This window comes from Dermochelys coriacea, chromosome 7, assembly GCF_009764565.3.
Source record: "Dermochelys coriacea isolate rDerCor1 chromosome 7, rDerCor1.pri.v4, whole genome shotgun sequence".
Lineage (NCBI taxonomy): Eukaryota > Metazoa > Chordata > Testudines > Dermochelyidae > Dermochelys > Dermochelys coriacea.
In genome coordinates, this window is record NC_050074.1 from 2,055,910 (window position 1) to 2,070,956 (window position 15,047).

The 15,047-nt window shown below is 45.5% G+C and overlaps 1 protein-coding gene and 1 long non-coding RNA gene across 21 annotated transcripts in view; one reads left to right on the plus strand and one right to left on the minus strand.

Moving 5' to 3' along the window:
* CFAP20DC (CFAP20 domain containing) overlaps nt 1–15,047 on the minus strand; it is a 175,375-nt gene that overhangs the window by 26,077 nt on the left and 134,251 nt on the right. The gene's annotated exons all lie outside the window — the stretch shown is intronic.
* On the plus strand, nt 4,296–11,897 carry LOC122460877. Its single transcript, XR_006282469.1, has 3 exons — nt 4,296–4,608; nt 7,156–7,329; nt 11,759–11,897. It is a non-coding gene; the product is annotated as an uncharacterized LOC122460877 (long non-coding RNA).

The window sequence follows — 15,047 nt, forward strand, 5'->3', positions numbered from 1 at the left end:
TTACCTGCTGCATCTGTAGGTTCGGCTGATCGCAGCTCCCACTGGCCACGGTTCGCTGCTCCTGGCCAATGGGGGCTGCAGGAAGCGGCAGGCCGAGGGATGTGCTGGCCGCCCTTCCTGCAGCCCCCCATGAAAGCTTATGCTCAAATTAATTTGTTAGTCTCTAAGGTGCCACAAGTACTCCTTTTCTTTTTGTGAAACAATGAAGTACAGGGTTCACTTTGACAGTGTCTTGCAGACAGATCAACTGTGTGTCCAAATGTTTCACAGAGATAAGTACTACATAGCAGCGGGGCGAAGAATTGAAGAGGTCTCAGCAAGGCGGACAACGTTACATGTCAAGCTGCAATTCTGAAGAAATGGGGTGGCAGCAGAGGGATCGAGAAAAGCATGTCTAGACAGGAGTTGCACAGGAGAAAGGCCTCACCCCAGCAATGAGCAGTGGGTAGTGAAGGGACAGAGATGAGGCTGATGCTATGGCAGGAGCAGGGAAAGGGGGTAGAGCTCGGATTCTGGGCAGTAGCTGAGCTCAGGTTTATGCATCCTTTGGATCTCCTGTGTTCTCGAGCTGCCAGGAGCCAGGTGAGCCCCTTGTGCAAGCCTGAGCAGCCCCAAGGGGTGCTTTACAATTGGATAATTTCCCTCAGGCAGTGGGTCTTCCTCAGTGGGGCAATCAGCCACTGGAGCAGCACAAAGGATCCAGGATACAGCTCATACTCAGGGCCAAGGTCTGTGCAACAAGACAGGACAAGTCCAAGGATGGCTATATGAAGTGGGAAGTTTTGTATTGGATTGTGAAATGAACAGGGAGCCAGGGATTTATCTGAGGAGAGAGGTGATCACTCTGACATCAGCTGGGAGAGCAATAGAGCAGTGCACAGACTTCCCACTTCTTGCCACCCACTTCTTCTTCCTCTACCAGTTCTTCCCTGTTTGTGAACAGCAGGTCAAGAGGAGAATATCCCCTAGATGGTTCCTCCAGCACTTGCACCAGGAAGTTTTTGGAGTGTGCTGGGAACAACTTCCTGGTGCAAGTGCTGGAGGAACCATCTACGGGCCATGCTCCTCTTGACCCGCTGTTCACAAACAGGAAAGAACTGGTAGAGGAAGAAGAAGTGGGTGGCAACCTGGGCAGCAGTGACCATGAGATGGTCGAGTTCAGGAGCCAGACAAAAGGAAGAAAGGAGAGCAGCAGAATATGGACCCTGGGCTTCAGAAAAGCAGACTTTGACTCCCTCAGGGAACTGATGGGCAGGATCCCCTGGGAGGCTAATATGAGGGGGAAAGGAGTCCAGGACAGCTGGCTGTATTTTAAAGAATCCTTATTGAGGGAGCAGGAACAAACCATCCTGATGTGCAGAAACAATAGCAAATATGACAGGTGACCAGCTTGGCTTACTAGAGAAATCTTCCGTGAACTTAAACACAAAAAGGAAGCTTGCAAGAAGTGGAAACTTGGACAGATGATTAGGGAGGAGTATAAAAATATTGCTCGAGCATGCAGGGGTATAATCAGGAAGGCCAAAGCACAATTGGAGTTGTAGCTAGTAAGGGATATGAAGGGTAACAAAAAGGGTTTCTACAGGTATGTGAGCAACAAGAAGGTGGTCAGGGAAAGCGTGGGCCCCTTACTGAATAGGGGAGGTAACCTAGTGACAGATGATGTGGAAAAAGCTGAAGTACTCAATGCTTTTTTTGCCTCCGTCTTCACAGACAAAATTAGCTCCCTGACTGCTGCACTGGGCAGCACAGTATGGGGAGGAGGTGAGCAGCCCTCAGTGGTGAAAGAACAGGTTAAGGACTATTTAGAAAAGCTGGACCTGCACAAGTCCATGAGTCCAGATCTAATGCATCCAAGGGTGCTAAGAGAGTTGGCTGATGTGATTGCAGAGCCATTGGTCATTATCTTTGAAAACTCGTGGTGATCGCGGGAGGTCCAAGACGATTGGAAAAAGGCAAATATAGTGCCCATTGTTAAAAAAGGAAAGAAGGAGAATCTGGGGAACTACAGAGTGGTCAGCCTGACCTCTGTCCCTGGCAAAATCATGGAGCAAGTCCTCAAGGAATCCTTTTTGAAGCACTTGGAGGAGAGGAAGGTGATCAGGAACAGTCAACATGGATTCACCAAGGGCAAGTCATGTCTGACCAAACTGATTGCCTTCTATGATGAGATAATTGGCTCTGTGGATATGGGGAAAGCAATGGAAGTGACTATTTACTAAAGTCAATATACCTTGACTTTAGTAAAGCTTTTGATACGGTCTCCCACAGTATTCTTTCCAGCAAGTTAAAGTATGGATTGGGTGAATGGACTATAAGGTGGATAGAAAGCTGGCTAGATCATTGGGCTCAACGGGTAGTGATCAATGGCTTGATGTCTAGCTGGCAGCCGGTATCAAGCAGATGCCCCAGATGTTGGTCCTGGAGCCGGTTTTGTTCAACAACTTAATTAATGGTCTGGATGATAGGATGGATTCAGAGGTGAAAGTAAGCTAGTACGCTCTGGTATGGTGTACCGGTAAGAGCTTTTGCGCCGTACTGAGATCGGCTTTCCCAGATGGCAATTTAAAGCCCTGGGGTAGCGGCAGCGGGGCCACAGCGGGGATTTAAAGTGCCCTGGAGCTCCAGCCACCGCTACCGCCCCGGTCCTTTAAATCCCCGCCAGAGCCCTGCTACTGAAGCCTTAGGATAGCAGCGGCGGGGCTCTGGAGGGGATTTAAAGGGCTGGGGCAGTAGCGATTGCTGGAGCCCCAAGCCCTTTAAATCTCCACCAGAGCCCTGCTGCCGAAGCCCTGGGGTAGTGGCGGCGGGGCTCTGGCGGGGATTTAAAGGGCCCTGGAGCTCCAGCCATTGCTACCGCTCCGGGCCTTTAAATCTCTGCTTGAGCCCTGCTGCCCAAGTCCTGGGGTAGCGATGGTGGGGCTCTGGCAGGGACTTAAAGGGCCCCAGAGCTCCAGCCGCTGCTACTGCCCTGGGCCTTTAAATCCCTGCCTGAGCCCTGCTGCCTGAGCCCCGGAGTAGCGGTGGCAGTCGGGAGCCCCCAAGCTCCTCAGTGATTTAAAGAGCCCGGGACTCCGCAGCGGTAGCTGGAGCCCTGGGTCCTTTAAATCACCCCCAAGCGCCAGGGCTCCCAGCCGCCTCTGCAGCTGGTAGCTCAGGTGTGATTTAAAGGGCCCTGGGCTCCCAGCCACCACTACCACAGCTGGAGCCCCAGACCTTTAAATCCAGATTTAAAGGGCCCGGGGATTTAAGGCCCTGTCTCTTCCGGTTAAGGCCACGCCTCTTCTGGTTGAGGCCATGCCCCCTGCTCAGGACTCCTGGGTACCGGTAAGTCCTCTAATTTACGTTCACCCCTGGATGGATTGCACCCTCAGCAAGTTCGCGGATAATACTAAGCTGGGGGGAGAGGTAGATATGCTGGAGGGGAGGGATAGGGTCCAGAATGACCTAGACAAATTGGAGGATTGGGCCAAAAGAAATATGATGAGGTTCAACAAGGACAATTGCAGAGTCTTGCATTTAGGACGGAAGAATCCCATGCACTGCTACAGGCTGGGGACTAACTGGCTAAGTGGCAGTTCTGCAGAAAAGGACCTGGGGATTACAATGGACGAGAAGTTGGATACGAGTCAACAGTGTGCCCTTGTTGCCAAGAAGGCCAACGACAGATTGGGCTGCATTAGTAGGAGCATTGCCAGCAGATCGAGGGACGTGATTATTCCCCACTAGTGAGGCCACATCTGGAGTATTGTGTTCAGTTTTGGGCCCCCCACTACAGAAAGGATGTGGACAAATTAGAGAGAGTCCAGTGGAGGGCAACAAAAATGATTAGGGGCCTCGGGCACATGATGTATAAGGAGAGGGTGAGGGAACTGGGCTTATTTAGTCCGCAGAAGAGAAGAGTGAGGGGGGATTTGATAGCAGCCTTCAACTACCTGAAGAGGGGGTTCCAAAGAGGATGGAGCTCAGCTGTTCTCAGTGGTGACAGATGACAGGACAAGGAGTAATGGTCTCAAGTTGCAGAGGTGGAGGTCTAGGTTGGATATTAGGAAACACTATTGCACTAGGAGGGTGGTGAAGCACTGGAATGGGTTCCCTAGGGAGGTGGTGGAATCTCCTTCCTTAGAGGTTTTTAAGGCCCGGCTCGACAAAGCCCTGGCTGGGATGATTTAGTTGCAGTTGGTCCTGCTTTGGGCAAGGGGTTGGACTAGATGACCTACTAAGGTCTCTTCCAACCCTAATCTTCTATAATATTGGTCAGGCTTTTTTAGAGGTATTAAAAGTCAGGAAGCAACATATATGTACTTGCTTCCTGGAGTGTGGGAGACAAGACAAAAAAATGATACTTCGGCTGCACGTGGTACGCAAAAGGTGGATTCCACGGTAAAGTAATTTTGAATACTCCAGCTGAGGAAGCCTGACAAATCTTTGTCAAATCTTCCCAGAGAAGGAGGGGAAGAGGAAGACAGAGTATATAGACTCAAACAATGGGAAGCCATGTGTTTTTTTACCAGGATTCCCTCACATATTCTATACCTGTAGGTCACCAAGTTCTTGAGAATCCCTTGACAACCAGCTATTTTGCCAGCATTATCAAAACTTTCTAAGGTAGGTTTTAATCAAGTGTGTTCTATATAACCCATATTTATTTATGTCACCTTTGGTGCATATTGTGGCCTGACAAGTGCAGCAGAACTTCACTAATTCAGATTAACGACTGGGAGACCCAGTGTAAATTACTGAATTTTGTGAATGAGTGAGTAAGTGAACAAGCCTAATGAAAAAGCGAAGTACATTTTGTGATACATTATCCCCGTTTGCTTATTTTGACAGCTGCAGTGTAGTTTTATAATACTTCATAATGTAATGTTGTCTGTTTGGTAAAAGCAATGAAGTTGTATGACTTTGCTCTTGTAATGAATCATAAAAATGAATATGCTTCTTTGATTGTATTGCTGTACTCATTTTTTTAAACTTACACTTTCAACCTTGAGCTACTTTGCTATTAAATCTGTGCTTGGAAGAGGGTGAGACAGCCATTGTTTATGTATGAATTCGACAGCATGCAGATTAGTGAAATTCTGTTGTAGTGCAAATATATATGTACTGTATAATCCTTTTATGACTGCACTGTATTTTAAGGAAGTTTGAACGATACAGCAAGATTAAGGGTACAAACCAACAGTGAATGTACACCAGAGACTGGTCTGTTTAGTTTTCATTAGCTGAGGCAAACAAGTGTGCTTGAATTGCAATCTCAGCACTTAATGAGCCCCTAGGTTTTACTTTCAAGACAATACATGGAGTTTGCACCCATGTAGCAGAATCTTGCATGTTGTCATAAATATAAAGGAAAGTGTAACCACCTTTCTGTATACAGTGCTATAAAATCCCTCCTGGCCAGAGGCAACATCCTATTACCTGTAAAGGGTTAAGAAGCTCAGCTAACCTGGCTGGCACCTGACCCAAAGGACCAATAAGGGGATAAGATACTTTCAAATCTTGGGGGTGGGGGGAAGGCTTTTGTTTGTGCTTTTTGTTTACATGTTTGTTCTCTCTTGGGACTGAGACAGAAATCCATCTTCTCCAACCCATCCTAATCCAAGTCTCCAATATCGCAACTAGTATAGGTAAGCCAGGCAAGGCAGATTAGTTTATCTTTTGTTTTATGTGAATTTTCCCTGTGTTAAGAGGGAGGTTTATTCCTGTTTTCTGTAACTTTAAAGTTTTGCCCAGAGGGGGATCCTCTGTGTTTTGAATCTGATTACCCTGTAAAGTATTTTCCATCCTGATTTTACAGAGATGATTTTTACCTTTTTTTTTTTAAATAAAATCCTTCTTTTAAGAACCTGACTGATTTTTCCATTGTTCCAAGATCCAGAGATTTGGGTCTTTGATGATTTTGTAACAAATTGGTTAGGATATTATTCTCAAGCCCCCCAGGAAACGGGGTGTAGGGCTTGGGGGGATATTTTCAGGGGAAGACATCTCCAATTGGTCTCTTTCCCTGTTCTTTGTTTAAAATGCTTGGTGGTGGCAGTATACGGTTCAAGGACAAAGCAAAGTTTGTACCGTGGGGAAGTTTTTAACCTAAGCTGGTAAGAATAAGCTTGGGGGTCTTTCATGTGGGTCCCCACATCTGTACCCCAGAGTTCAGAGTGGGGAGGGAACCCGGACACATGTCCATTACAAGTTTCAGGCTGTCTGATAAGGGCAAATGCTGAATGCCTGTGGAAATGAGGAGTTGTGAAGAGAACTCTGTAACAGAGAGATTTAGTTAAAGGAAACTGAGAAAAAGCCACATGCTTACTTAGTCAGGTTAAACAGAGAGGGTGGGCAGGAGTCATGTACTGAAAGATGTGTTAAAATGTCACAACATTAGTGATCGGATGCATCAGATAGACCGTAATAAATACTTTGTACTCAAGTGCCTTCCCTTTGAGGATCTCCATGTGGCTTATAACCATTAACTATATTTAGCTTCACCATAACTCTGTGAAGTAAGTTTTATTATTCGCATATTGCATATGAGGAAACCAGGGCCTGCAGTTAAAGTTATTTATCCAAAATCACACAAGAAGTCTGGCAGAGTCAGGAAAAGAACTAGTTCTCCTGATTTTCATTACTGTGGGATTTAATCACTAGATTGTTCTTCCTCTGCAGGTAGCTGGAGTGCCCCCCTAATTTGAATAAATTTATTGTGGAGTGAGCAAGTGTGTTTCCTTTTTAAACATTTCTCTAGTTAACATTTCAACATCATATCTTTATTTGAGCCTCCGGGCCTCAAGGTTGAAACTAAGCTAAAATATGAATTCAGAAAGCTGCTTATCCATTTTTATGATTCATTACTTTACCCACTGTAGACTGTACCACTGTAGACAGACATAACAAAAATTAGAAAATCACATGCTGTGATTAAGTGGTTCTGCTATGTTCAGGAAGAAGCACATAACTTTTTTCTAATCTTTTGAAGTTGTTAATCTCTTAAAATGTTCTGATTTGCAAGTCACTGAAACAAGAAATAATTTGGGATGGTACAAATTTCATATCAATTGAGATTTTATTATAACGTTAAACAATTGAAGCTGATATACAATGCAACGTCTCTTTGGTAATTTATTGATCTGTACACTTTATCTGTTTCTGTTTGAAAAGATTCATTCACCAAAAGAGAGAGAAAACATCATTCTTACTGGTTGCAAAAAAATATTTGAGACTGTAAAGGAAAGAAAAATGACGACATCCTGATCAGTCCAATGTAATACATGTCGGTTATGATGACAAGACAGCTTGCTTCAGTCAGCCTATATTGAACCAATGTGAACTGAGGTCAGTGGCTATTAATCATTTGTCAAAGATTGCAGGCCCTTATCAGCCAGTTATAGATACAAGGATGTTTATATCACAATCGCAAGTGGCAAAGCTATAGAGAATTTAAACCATAGCACAGTAATGACACTTTTTATAGATAAAATAGAAATCTAAATGAAATGCTGGCCTGGATAGCATCATCGATTTCCAGTTAGGTATTTTAGTAAATACTTTATAAGTTCTTTAGGGTTTTAGAACCTTGGTTAGTTTTTCTTTTTTTCTATTTTGTAAAAACCAAAATAAACATGAGACATGCTCTTAAGGAGGAAACAGATTGTGGGTGAGCTGCAACTGAATGCAACTGCCACTTATTTTACCCAATCAGTTACTGGGCCTTTATCCAGTGATGAGCTGCCAAAACGTTAACAACCGGTTCCCTCCTCATCCCACAAGGGGGTCGTGGCCATCCAACCCCCTGCGTTCTTCGATGCCCTCTCCCCCCCCCCCCGGGACCCCTGCCCCATCCACCCCCCTCCCCGTCCCCTAACTGCCCCCAGACCCGGGCAGGAGGGTCTCATGCCACTATAGTGGGTGCCCACCCCGCCCCGCCCCTAAGAGCCTGAGGGACCTGCCGGGGGGTGAGGTGGGGAGTCCCAGTGGTGCTTACCTGGCGCGGCTCCCAGGAAGCATCCGGCAGTTCCCTCTGGCTCCTAGGGGCGGCCTAGTGTAGCTGGGGGGGAGCAGGGGGAGCGGCCATCCCCCCACTGATCACATCAAAAGTGGCGTCTTAGGCACCGACTCCGTGGGTGCTCCGGGGCTGAAGAGCCCACGAGGAAAATTTGGTGGGTGCAGAGCCCCCACCGGCAGCTCCCCGCCCCGTGCCTGGCCCCAGCTCACCTCCGCTCCGCCTCCTTCCCTCAACGTGCCGCCCCACCCTGCTTCTCCACGCCCCCCTCCCAGCTTCCCACGAATCAGCTGTTAAGCGGGAAGCCAGGGACGGCTGAGAAGCAGGCGGTGGCTTCGTGCTCAGGCCGAGGGTGGCAGAGGTGAGCTGGGGCGGGGAGTGGCTCCCCTGCGCCCCCCCGGGTTACCTGCTGTGGTGCGGGCGGCCCTCCTCGCACCCCCCCCGCCCGAGCTCACCTCCGCCTCCCTGGGCCTGAGCACGAAGCCACCGCCTGCTTCTCAGCCCTCCCAGGCTCCCCGCGCGAACAGCTGAGTCGGGGGAAGCCGGGGGGGGTGCAGAGAAGAAGGGCGGGGTGGCACGTTGAGGGAAGGAGGCGGAGCGGAGATGAGCTGGGGCCGGGCGCGGGGCGGGGAGCTGCCGGTGGGGGCTCTGCACCCAACAAGTTTTCCCCGTGGGTGCTCCAGCCCCGGAGCACCCACGGAGTCAGCGCCTAAGGCGCCACTTTTGGCCGGTTGTTAAATGTAGAAGCCCTTTTAGAACTGGCTGTCCCGCGGGTCAACCGGTTCTAAAAGGGCTTCTAAATTTAACAACCGGTTCTAGCGAACCGCTGCAAACCGGCTCCAGCTCACCAGGGCCTTTATCCCCACATATCTGAGGGTAGGACTGAATACTATAAAGGGAACAGAGTAACTACAAAAGAGTTACTTTCCATAGCAACTGTCTGCAGGAAGGTGGACTGGTAGGCTGGGGAGAACATGGAGTTTGAGTGAGAAGAGCTGTGGAGTGTGGAGCAGGAAGGAGAGCAGTGAAGCAAAGGGGAGGGGAGATGGGAGCACAGTGAAAAGACATTCCAATTCCTCCTGCGGACTCTGCTGGACTTGTTGGGATCTTTAGGGGTCAGAGCCCTTATCCCACCACAAGCCTTAGTAGAGACATAGAAGAGCCCTTCAAAATGGCTCCCACTCAATGGGATCCTTATTAACCCGAGGAGATCCCAACTAGTCTAGGGAAGTTTGTCAGCTCCCCTACCCTCCCCAAACAGCCTAAGCAGGGTCTTTGGGAGACTGACAATTCTGTTTAGGCTTTTGGAGACTAACCAGTTTCCTAAATCTTGTAGTTTTATTGGGATTAAGGTGTTCAGCTGTCAGTGTGCTTGTTTGGTCCATACTGGGGCAGAGTGAAAGCTGTGGTAGCTATTTGAGAGTGTCTCAGTGCCTTGCTTGAGAAGCGTTACCCTCACTCCTACATTGCTGGCTCTTGAACAGTCTAGCTTTTAACTCTGGGGTTTAAAGGTGCAATACCTATAAGTCACTGATATGGACCAGCCACCTTACCTACAGCTACCACATATTGTCATCTGGAAATAGAGTATAACATGACCAGAGAACTCTCTCATACAGCATGGGTCAGATTTTAAGTGCTGGCCTTTCATGCTGCGGCCACAATCCAAAGCAGGTAGACATCTAACTACAAATATCTGTGCCCACAGTTTATTGTGGGTACATTTATTTTGCACAGGTGCAAAGTCACAAACCCATCTGAAGCCTGACTGAAAATCTGGTTGTGCATCTTTTGTAGGAAATTACTGAGGTATAAAATACATTTCTTATTATAGGAAGCCCAGTTTAAGTGCTGAAATATTTATGCCCCGTCTTAGCTTGTTTATGCAGCTACTTGGGAAACCAGCTGCTTGAACTTCAGTGCATAAATTTCAGTAGGTGGCTTGGGAAGAGCCTGGTATGCCACCATGCCAATATTGTGACAACTGGCGAGTCCTAGGCAGAGCCAGTGTTTCTAGCAATCGTTTTCAACTTTAATAAAAAAAGACAGAAAATCAGCTCTTTTTGGAAAAACAGATTTTCTGAAAAGAGTCTGTAGAAACTTCAAAAAGTCTGTCCATGCAGTGCCTACAGCTTGGCTCACAATATCTTCTTGAGAGCCATTCCAGGTTTTACAGCCCTGCAGGGCCCAAAAGCCTGTACAATATTTCTCTTCATTTAGCGTTTCTTTTTATAAAACTTTCAACCCTTCCATGCCACATGAATCTGATGGAGGATGAAACAGTACCAGCTGCATGCAAGGTGCGTGGCCCTCTACACTAGAAGGAGAATTCACTCCTAGGTGAGGGTAGTGGCAGTAATGCCACTGCCTTTCTCTTTGGGCTCAGCTGGGGGAGAGCAACTTTAAAATCCAGACAAGACGTCATAGGAATCCCACTTATGGAAACTGCCTGGCTTAGACTTGGAATCCAGCACATCTCTGGGTGGGCCTGGCCCTGGCCCTCCCAGCCAAATAGGCTCACTGTGCTAGCAGGTTCTGGACCCCACAGATGACCACAGTCTGGGGGCGGCTGGTGTCACTGTATCAATATTCTAGGGTGGGTTTCTGACCTGGGCTCTGTGGAACCCCTGGAAATTGAGTCTAGCTCTAGCTCTTTCTGTTTATTGCTCTCAGTGCCATTATCTTTTAAGAGGTTTTCTTTTCATATCTGTTTCTTAACTTGGTTAGGGATAGAAGTTAAATTTACTGGATAGTGACTGCCGTGATCACTCTCTCTGTATTTTATGAATAACATTACCACCCACACTTTTTCCCGGTCATTTGGTACCTCCTCAGTTGTCCATGACTATTCAAAAAGAAACTGCTTGTGCTGATTGTCTCAATATTGTTATGTAGGATATCATTCACACCCGCTAATCTACACAGCATATATCAATTTTTCAAATATTCTCTTACCTGCTTCTCTGCAACAGCAACTGCCTGCTTATGAGGATTTAGATAGTTCCCAACTGTCCAAATGTAGCCCCCCCCCCTTTTTTTTTTTTCCATATTTCATGGTTTTCGGCCAATAACTTATTGCTGTAATCAGAACTGCCAGGGATAACCCATACTGAATCTGTGGGTTGAATCTCAATACAGTTTCCTGTAATTTTACAGGTTAGTTGGACCTTATTGGTCTGCAGCAGTTATATGTTAAAGTATCTCTAAAGTCCTTAGTCCCAAGAAGAAAAATAAGTTTAGCAATGGGTCATAGTTAAAGGGATAGGGAAGTTTGCTACTAGCTTAAAAGGCTGCTGCCTTGGTCTTGTTATTCTAAGAATCAAGCTTAGAATTAAGTAAATCGGTTGCTTGTGTTTGTGTGAATATATATGTTATTGAGACACAAAGCATGGCCCTGTGTCCTGACTGGCAGAGCACCAGTCAGATCCACCCCTCCGCCCCCAACTCTTCAGAGAGCAGATAGAGCTGCCAAAGGTAACTCAGTTTAAATCTGTGGGTTGGATCTCAATATGGTTTCCTGTAATTTTACACAAGTCAGTGGAATTGAGACTGGGAAGACATCTGTGATTGTTTCTTTACGATCGGAGGCCATATGTCTTTGTGAGGTGTATTATGTCATTGAACCAACGACAATGCGTGAGCCTAACAGCTGCAGTAATTGTCAAGTTTTTTTTCTCTTATGTGAAGTTGTGTATGTGCTCAATGTCATGGATGTTGAACAACTATTTATGCAGTATAACTGTTTTATTTAATTGTCAATAGAATACCCAGGGTGAGCCTACTTGAAAGCAGATGATCCCCGATTGTCAGAAGACCCAATCTCTGTATTTATTTATAATACAAGTGGTTCCCAAACTGGAGGGGTTCACGAAATATTACAGGGGGTTCTCGGGGGAAAATTTCCTAATGGTGGACAGAGCTGTCTCTAGGAACCCCGGGGCCAACATCCTGGAGCCCCTGGATTTCCAAGAGCTAAGCAGATAAAAGCAAGCAGATCTCCTCCACACTGAGGAGATTTAAACTTCAAGACCCCTTAAAAGAAATGGAAAGGGAGGTGGATATTTTTTGCTGTTTTTAAAATTAAATAGGCAGCTAGTATTGTTTTTAAAATTATATGAAGAACAAGTTTAAGCTTTGTTGTAATGTGTGTTGTTTGCCTGGACTGCTCAAGACCTGAATGCTTGTGTAGGAGGAAGTCTTTCAGGTGGCTTCTTAAATACCTTCCTGCTCTTTCACATCTGATACTTCTTGACGAAACACAGGAGCCTTGTCTTATAAAGGCTTATTCAAAGTGATACAAGCTATGAAAGTGAGATCTTGAAAGAGTGTTGCCATTTTCATAATGTAATAAAAATACTGTAATGATAAATAATAATTAATAATAGTGTGTGATAAGCATGTCATAAAACAAATTTTATATTTCCAAGATCACTGCTTTTATAATTTATACTTAGGTAAAGGAGAAAATACCTGGAAATATTCATTTTTAGGAGGAGGTTCGTGAGACTTGACATTTTATTGAAAGGGGTCCACAGGTGGTTAAAATTTGGGAACCACTGATTTATAACAATTCTGGGGGTTAGGCCTGTGTCATATTTTTCATTTGAAAAGAAAAAATATCTAGTTAATGATGTTAGTCTAGCTAGGTGCCTTGGGACTGCTATGCTTTAACAGTTTATCATTGGAGTTAGTCAGAAAAAAGAATTTGAAATTATTAATTGTGTGTGCACAGAACTGTCTTAAGGTGAAGAGGAGTACTGGGTTCCTAAAAGAGAAAGTGAATCTATTATAATTTCCACTTTTAGTATTTAGAGGGATCCTATAGAAAATCCAGCTATAATCTCTTGCAAGGATAGAAATTCATGGTATGTGTGAACACTAAGTAAAAGAGAGGATTGGTAAGTAAATCGACTTACCTCCCCTCTACATAGGTTACATACGCATTTTTTCTTAGGGCTTGGCTACACTTGCAGATGTAGAGCGCTGGGAGTTAAACCAGCCTTCGGAGACCGCAGCAGGGAAAATGCTGCCGGCTATTTACCCTTAGCTGGAAGCGCACTGGTATGATCACATTAGCAACTCTTGCAATGCCACAAAGAGCAGTGCATTGTGGTAGCTATCCCAGTGTGCAAGTGGTTGCAGTATGCTTTTCAAATGGGGAGGGGTGGTGGAATGTGACAGGGAATTTGTTGTGTGTATGTGGGGGGAGAGATAGCATGTTTTGAGGGGCAGAGAGTGTGTCAGCATGCTGTTTTGTAAGTTCAGACAGCAGCAGACCCATAAGAACATAAGAATGGCCATACTGGGTCAGACCAAAGGGCCATCCAGCCCAGTATCCTGTCTGCCGACAGTGGCCAATGCCAGGTGCCCCAGAGGGAGTGACCCTAACAGATAATGATCCAGTGATCTCTCTCCTGCCATCCATCTCCACGCTATGACAAACAGAGGCTAGGGACACCATTCCTTACTCATCCTGGCTAATAGCCATTAATGGACTTAACCTCCATGAATTTATCCAGTTCTCTTTTAAACCCTGTTATAGTCCTAGCCGTCACAACTTCCTCAGGCAGGGATTTCCACAGGTTGACTGTACACTGTGTGAAGAAGGACTTCCTTTTATTTGTTTTTAAACCTGTTCCCCATTAATTTCATTTGGTGGCCCCTAGTTCTTATATTATGGGAACAAGTAAATAACTTTTCCTTATTCACTTTCTCCACACCACTCATGATTTTATAGACCTCTACCATATCCCCCCAGTCTCCTCTTTTCCAAAGTGAAAAGTCCTAGCCTCTTTAATCTCTCCTCATATGGGACCCATTCCAAACCCCTAATCATTTTAGTTGCCCTTCTCGAAACCTTTTCTAATGCCAGTATATCTTTTTTGAGATGAGGGGACCACATCTGTACGCAGTATTCAAGATGTGGGCGTACTAAGGATTTATGTAAGGGCAATAAGATATTCTCCGTCTTATTCTCTATCCCTTTTTTAATGATTCCTAACATCCCGTTTGCATTTTTGACTGCTGCTGCACACTGCGTGGACGTCTCCAGAGAAATATCCATGGTAGATTCCAAAATCTCTTTCCTGATTAGTTGTAGCTAAATTAGCCAACATTATATTGTATGTATAGTTGGAGTTATTTTTTCCAATGTGCATTACTTTACATTTATCCACATTAAATTTAATTTGCCATTTTGTTGCCCAATCACTTAGTTTTGTGAGATCTTTTTGAAGTTCTTCACGGTCTGCTTTGGTCTTGACTATCTTGAGCAGTTTAGTATCGTCTGCAAACTCTGCAACCGCACTGTTTACCCCTTTCTCCAGATCATTTATGAATAAGTTGAATAGGATTGGTCCTAGGACTGACCCTTGGGGAACACCATTAGTTACCCCTCTCCATTCTGAAAATTTACCATTTACTCCTACCCTTTGTTCCCTGTCTTTTAACCAGTTCTCAGTCCATGAAAGGATCTTCCCTCTTATCCCATGACAGCTTAATTTACGTAAGAGTCTTTGGTGAGGGACCTTGTCAAAGGCTTTCTGGAAATCTATGTACACTAAGTCCACTGGATCCCCCTTATCCACATGTTTGCTGACACCCTCAAAGAACTCTATTAGATTAGAAAGACATGATCTCCCTTTACATAAACCATGCTGACTTTTGCGCAACAATTTATGTCCTTCTATGTGTCTGACAATTTTATTCTTTACTATTGTTTCAACTAATTTGCCCAGTACTGACGTTAGACTTACTGGTCTGTAATTGCCGGGATCACCTCTAGAGCCCTTTTTCAATATTGGCATTACATTCACTATCTTCCAGTCACTGGGTACAGAAGCTGATTTAAAGGACAGGTTACAAACCATAGTTAATAGTTCCGCAATTTCACATTTGAGTTCTTTCAGAACTCCTGGGTGAATGCCATCTGGTCCCGGTGACTTGTTACTGTTAAGTTTATCATTTAATTCCAAACCCTCCTCTAATTACACTTCAATCTGTGACAATTCCTCAGATTTGTCACCTACAAAGGACAGCTCAGGCTTGGGAA